The sequence below is a fragment of the Peromyscus maniculatus genome, chromosome 10 (assembly GCF_049852395.1).
Source record: "Peromyscus maniculatus bairdii isolate BWxNUB_F1_BW_parent chromosome 10, HU_Pman_BW_mat_3.1, whole genome shotgun sequence".
In the NCBI taxonomy this organism is placed as follows: Eukaryota; Metazoa; Chordata; class Mammalia; order Rodentia; family Cricetidae; genus Peromyscus; species Peromyscus maniculatus.
In genome coordinates, this window is record NC_134861.1 from 27761332 (window position 1) to 27767451 (window position 6120).

The following is a 6120-nucleotide window of genomic DNA, read 5'->3' on the forward strand; positions in this document are numbered from 1 at the left end:
AGCGATCTTTCTTTTTCTCTCTTTCTTTCTCTCTTTCTTTCTTTCTTTCTTTCTTTCTTTCTTTCTTTCTTTCTTTCTTTCTTTCTTTCTTTCTTTCTTTCTTTCTCCCTTTTTCCTTCCTTCCTTCCTTCCTTCCTCCCTCCCTTCCTTCCTCCCTCCCTCCCTCCCTCCCTCCCTCCCTCCCTCCCTCCCTTCCTTCCTTCCTTCCTTCCTTCCTTTCTTGTTTTCTTTTCCCTTTCTAGCTTTCTTTCTTTCGTCTCTGATTTTCTTTCTCTTTTCTGTGGTTCACTGCAACTTCCAGGCAGAGAGCGAGAGTGGCGCGGGTATTACATTATTTACTCTTTATCAGAATGGTCATTCTGCATCACCTGTTACTCACCTCTCAAAAGCAATAACTTCATTACATCAGCCTTGACCATTGGTTCTTCAAAGACAAGGTAAGTCCAGCCATGGCCAGCAACATTAATGTCAGGTCACAAATGGAGGAAGCTAGAAACCAGAGGTTTCATTTTTCTAGGGAGCACAACTACTCAGCAGGGAGATTCTTCTTTGTGGTGCTGACTCTGCATCCATTGGTAAAAGAATGTTGGTACCTTTTAGAGCATGTGTATGCTTTAAGGGAGCATCATTCATAATCCATTCCCTCATGTTGGCTATTTATAGTGAAAGGGTAGTTGCCAGGAAAGATTATAAATCAGTGAATGGTACAATCTATGCTTGCAAGGCCTAAGGAAGGTGAAGGACAAAGTGTTACAAAGCAGATACTTGCAAATACCAAACAAATGAATAACACAGAAAAGGTAAGAACACCTACATAACACAACCAGGGTGGTTGACACTGGTGAGGCTTTTCTGGGTGCACGTATTTAGCATTTTATTGTGTTGTTTTGAGATAAGGTGTGAGAATGCAGCCTAGTCTGACCTGGAACTCATGCTTCTTCTGTTTCAGCATTTCAAGTGCCAACAGTGGAAACACACCACCACTCATGGCTTGAATTTCATGATTTTAATGTATCTTGGTGGCAAGATTAGAAGTCTCCTTGGGGCCATATCACCCATTTTTGATTTTTTGTTTTCTCTGTGAAGATAACATCATCTTCCCTGGAAGAAATCTGAGAATTATTTAAAATACTCACTAGATGGCAGAGATCATAAAGGCCCATTTGTTTCAAGCAGATGAAAGGCTTTAATAACAAAAACACTAAATGTATTTTTCCTCCAATGGAGATCTTCAATGTTTTAAAGCAACAGAAATCACAGAAAAGAAAAAACATCTCAAAATTTCAGCATAATCTTACCAGGTGTTTACAATTTGGTCTGTTTAACAATATATTTTGTAAGTTATTGATATATGAAGGAACCAGGCCCATATAGTCTCCATATGGAAAGAGTAGGGCCCCTCTGTGGTTTATTATACCAGTGTGCTCATTGCCACGTTAAGTGACATGTCTAACAGTTAATAGAGTGCCTCGAGTATGAGTTTCAGAAATAAATATTAGCATCCCATCTATTGGTGGTCACTGGGAGATTCAGAGAGCAGGACTGGGCCTGGCTTTCAGGTGTGTTCTGTGTTTCCAGAGTTTGCGGGTCTACTGGGTACATGAGGACTTTTTATTCATTTACTTATTCTCTTAATTTATTTTCCATTCCTTTAGTTGTTTTTAGGTGTTGGTACCCATTTAATTGTAACTAAAGCCAGAAAAGAGTTCAGTGCCCTTCAGGCACAGACACACAGAATTATCAGTGTGGTCCCAGAGCACACAGGATTAGAATGAGATCCAAAAGGAGGCAGAGAAAGGGAAAGGGAAATATCCATTAAAAATGGTCCCAGATGCAACCCTGATAAACACATTGCTGCTTCTAAGCCCAAATGTATCAGTCACTGAACTAGAATTTCCAAATTAAAGGTAGAGAAACATAGTGTTGATGATCATTTGCTCCCTGACCCCTGTGGTAAGTGTGGTGGTGTATAGCTCACTGCTAACAGTTTTCCCCGCAAAAGTGCTAATTAAGCTTCTTGATATGTATAGAGAAAGAAACTCAGCACATTCCTTCCCGTCTGTGCCGGACCATCACAATGACTGACCGTGTGTATACACTAGCTGGAGTCTCCTACCTGCAACAGCTAGTGCCCCCTCAAGCCACTGTCACTCCACATACCGGGCATCCTTTGGCTTAGATGGTGGCATGGTTTTGAGGCTGATATATGTGTCACCCCTCCTCCACTCCCTAGAGGTGGGGTGTAGACAATTAAGGTACCAAATATCTTTAGGATATGTACTGACTAAAGGTAGAATGTTGATTTTGTTTCTTTGGGCTGGCTAGCAAGCAGTGCAGTATAAATGGCTCATAGTTCATGCATTAGGGAGTGGAGATCAAGACAGAGATGAATCCTCTCTACCAGAATTCTGCTTCCATGACTAGCAGCTGTCTTGATGATTTTCACTTCCCAAAGGTTCCTTTATTTAACAACAAGGTTGAATGATGCCTGAGATCAGGGCTGGCCTGAGATAGCTGTACATCATGGCCAACTAATTATTTAATGTTTTTTCAAAATCCAAATTTCAGATAAAATCTGTGTATCTTTTTCTGCAAATTCATGAGATGAACTTGAGGGTAGTTTAATATTTCTACTGTGATGGGAGATTTTCCCTCTGACAGTCCTCCCTCCCCGACTTGGTTGTGATGGGATGGGGCCTGTTATGAACGCTTGGAAAAATCTTGACCCAGAGAACTTGAACTGAGACACACATAGTTCTATTTTACCAGTTCAGCTTCGAAGAAGGATGTCATCAGGAAGCTGCCCTTCAGAAGACTGGCACGTCTCACCCACGGCCCTCAGTTGGTAAAAATCTTCCCAGGTACAACACCAATGTCACAGACCTTCTTTTTCCATGTAACCAGTGACTACTTTGGAGCAGCTGGGATAGATTTGGGTGTGAAAATTACTCAGGCAGCTTTATGCAGTACTCGACTTATCACACTTCTGATTTACAGTGTCATTTGCAGAGGGCCCTTCGACTAAGGGCCTGGTCCCGCCCTTTGGTGGTTCTGCTTCTGAAGTAAACCCCAACAGACATCAAATGCTTTGGAATCTCCTTTGTGTTTTCATCTTCCATTGTTAGCTATCTAAGTGTACTTCTGGTCATAGGTACACAGCACATTCTCATACCACAGTGTCTGCCACTGGTCATTATTCTCTTCTATTTCTTAGAATATATAACTAACTGTAAATCTTAGAATATATAACTAACTGTAAACATTTCTTAGTTTCATTTTTGGCATAATTAATTCTGGATATGTTTAGGGACCAGAATTTAAACTTATTGAGTGTTTTGAAATATACAAATATTTTTGTCAATACAACTAAAGAGATCTACAATTAAGTCACACCCACTTGGGCCCCTTTGCCCAGTCCTTTCCACATCATGCAGATGGAAAGCAGCTCAAATCCCAAAGTCTATCCAAAAGCGTGAGGAGCTAGGTCTAGGAAGACACACCCTTGTCTTTAGTTGGGCATATGTGATGCCTGTGTGATACAACTTGATTTCTGTTCTGGCTTTTCCAGGGCCTTCTGCCTTGTTCTAATGGCTGTAGTTTCTAAGTGTGATCACAGTCCCTTTGGAACCCCACCCAGATGCCTTCTAAGTCCTTTGGAGGAAGAGAAGAGAACATCTGGCTGTCTTCTATGCATAGAAGTAGGCTACAAAGGGTAAATGAAAGGACGTTTTCTCCACCTACTCAGTCCAGGCAACCCAGTTTACTTCCAGGTAGGTGCATAAACATGGATGGTTAGGATAGATGGGCTCAAATGAAAGAGAAGAATGACCAAAGGTGGCTTATAATCATTTCAACTCCAATTCCAGGGGATCTTATTCGGTGCCCTCTTTTGGCCTCCATCGACACCAGGTACACACATAGTGCACAGACATACATGCAGGTAAAACATCTATACACATGAAATAATTATAACAATAATGATAAAGAGCATCCAAGGGTAGTTTATTCCAAATCTCAGTTGGAAATCTAGAGCAAGATTCCCTTTTTCTTGTAATAACCATTTACTTTCCTAACATATCAGCAAATTTCACTGAAGAGGGTTCATCATGGCCTAGTCTAACAATACTTCTTCCTCTCAAATCCCAAGCTTCCTCTTTTTATCATTATCCAAAATAGACAGTGTCTGCTACTTAACCTCAGGCCAGCCCTTTCCTTTTTCCTCTGTAGTCTCCTAGTTAAACGACTGTGACTGAATCCTCTAAATGTGTGCTTTCTGTAGTCAGTTTTCTATAGGTGTGAAAAAATACCTAAGCAAAGAACTTAAGGGAGAAAAATATTTCTTTTGGCTTTAAGTTCCAGAGATTTCCACCTGTCACCATGGGAGCGCATTACAGAGCCGGACAGCTCATATCATGGCAGCCAGGAAACAGAGGCAGAATACTTGAGCCATTGATCTTTCCCCTTCCCCCTTCATCCCATCAAAACTGCCAGCAAGGGAGGGAGATGGTGCCAGTACTCAGGGGGTGTCTTGCCTTTGTTAATCCTCTCTGGAAACACCCTCATGGGTACACACAGAGATGTGCTTTCCTCATCTCCCAAGTGGTTCCTAAGTCAGTTAAGTTGATAATCAAGATTAATCATTGCCTGTGGCTTCCAATGTTGCCAAAGAGAAGTCTTTATTTCCTGCCTTGAAGTATTATAGTAGAGGGCACAGTCTGGGATGAAAGAAGAGCGAATAAAAGAAACAGTTTAGGGGTGGAGTTACAATGCATGGGATGTCTCTGGAATTTTTCCTATAATAAATGAATTCCATATCACTTAGCTAGTCTCAGGAAGTAGATAGAGCCCTTTCCATTTTGGTCCAGGTTGGCTCGGGGACTTTTGAAACTGGTGCTTGGCACTAGAACACGTCAGGGCTGTGCTTCCGAAGGGATGAAGAAGGTAAGACATGACAGAAACAGTGTCAGCAAACACAGCACTGTCTGACAGAGACTCGGGGCTAAGCGTTTATATAATCATCTCTTTTCATTCCTAGTATAATCCTGTGAAGTCAGTTCAACTATTAATTCAAATTTTAAAGATAAGGTTAAGTAAGTTACCCAGAGTCCCAGGGCAATAATTTGTGATAGCATAACTCCAATGTCTGTTCACTTAACTATTTGATTACTTTCCATCAGGATGCAGAAAGATTATAAGGTAAGGACTGTGGATGGAGACAAACTCATATATATGAAGGGTCTATATTTCAAGCCCCATCTACACTGTCATTTCATATGACCTTCAAAATGTGTATTTTGTTTAAACTTTTTTATAAACAAGGAAGCTAACAGTACAATTTTAAAAAAATATGGAGGTCACACATGTGAAAATTGTAGAACCAATGTTGGACTTGCACATTGTACAGAAAGTCTACAGTTGCCTTACCATGTCATGCAGCTTAACTACACAATGTTCCATCATTCCTGCTTTGAGACACAATGACTGTGTCACACGATTCAAGTACAGAGTAGAATTTATGACACATTTCTTCATCAAAAAGCATCTTTGATACAGAAATGAAAATAGATCCTCTTAACTTTGCTACCATCTTTGTTTTTCTGAAGTCAAGAAAATATATGCAGTATGTTCAAGTCGCATATGGCCTGTAGCTCATGGCTAGTTTTTTTCTTAAAAGCACTATTTCCAGGGTAAGCAGGGCAAAAAGCAGACTGCACTGACTCAATGTTTTATCTCAAGCAGAGAAAAGAAAAAAAAGGAATGAAGACATCATCACTCTGTTGATTTGCGCACATGTAACCACGATGCCTTGAGTCTGGGTTGCATGGAGAATGTGCTGGGTAAAGGAGCAGAGGATAGAGGGAAACTTCGAGTGCTCTAACATGTCACAGCTGAGTGAAAATTACCCTTATATCTCTGTGTGTTGGCCTGGCTGTGCAGAAGAGAAATGCCCTTCATTTCCCAGTGGAACAAATGTCAACAAGCACCATATGGCATGTGAGGCTGGGACTTGTCCTTTGCCTGTTCTGAGGAAACAGCTCCAACCTATGTTACTTTTGTGTGTGTGACATTGTCACCAAAGGCACAACAGGCATCCTGAGAGCAAAATCTACCCTGCACTTC

The 6120-nt window shown here is 41.0% G+C and overlaps 1 long non-coding RNA gene across 1 annotated transcript; it reads left to right on the forward strand.

The window, feature by feature from the left end:
* The first annotated feature begins 329 nt into the window (after nt 1-329).
* LOC121832665 (uncharacterized) lies at nt 330-3770 on the forward strand. Its single transcript, XR_006076293.2, has 2 exons — nt 330-2861; nt 3569-3770. It is a non-coding gene; the product is annotated as an uncharacterized LOC121832665 (long non-coding RNA).
* Nucleotides 3771-6120: the final 2350 nt, after the last annotated feature.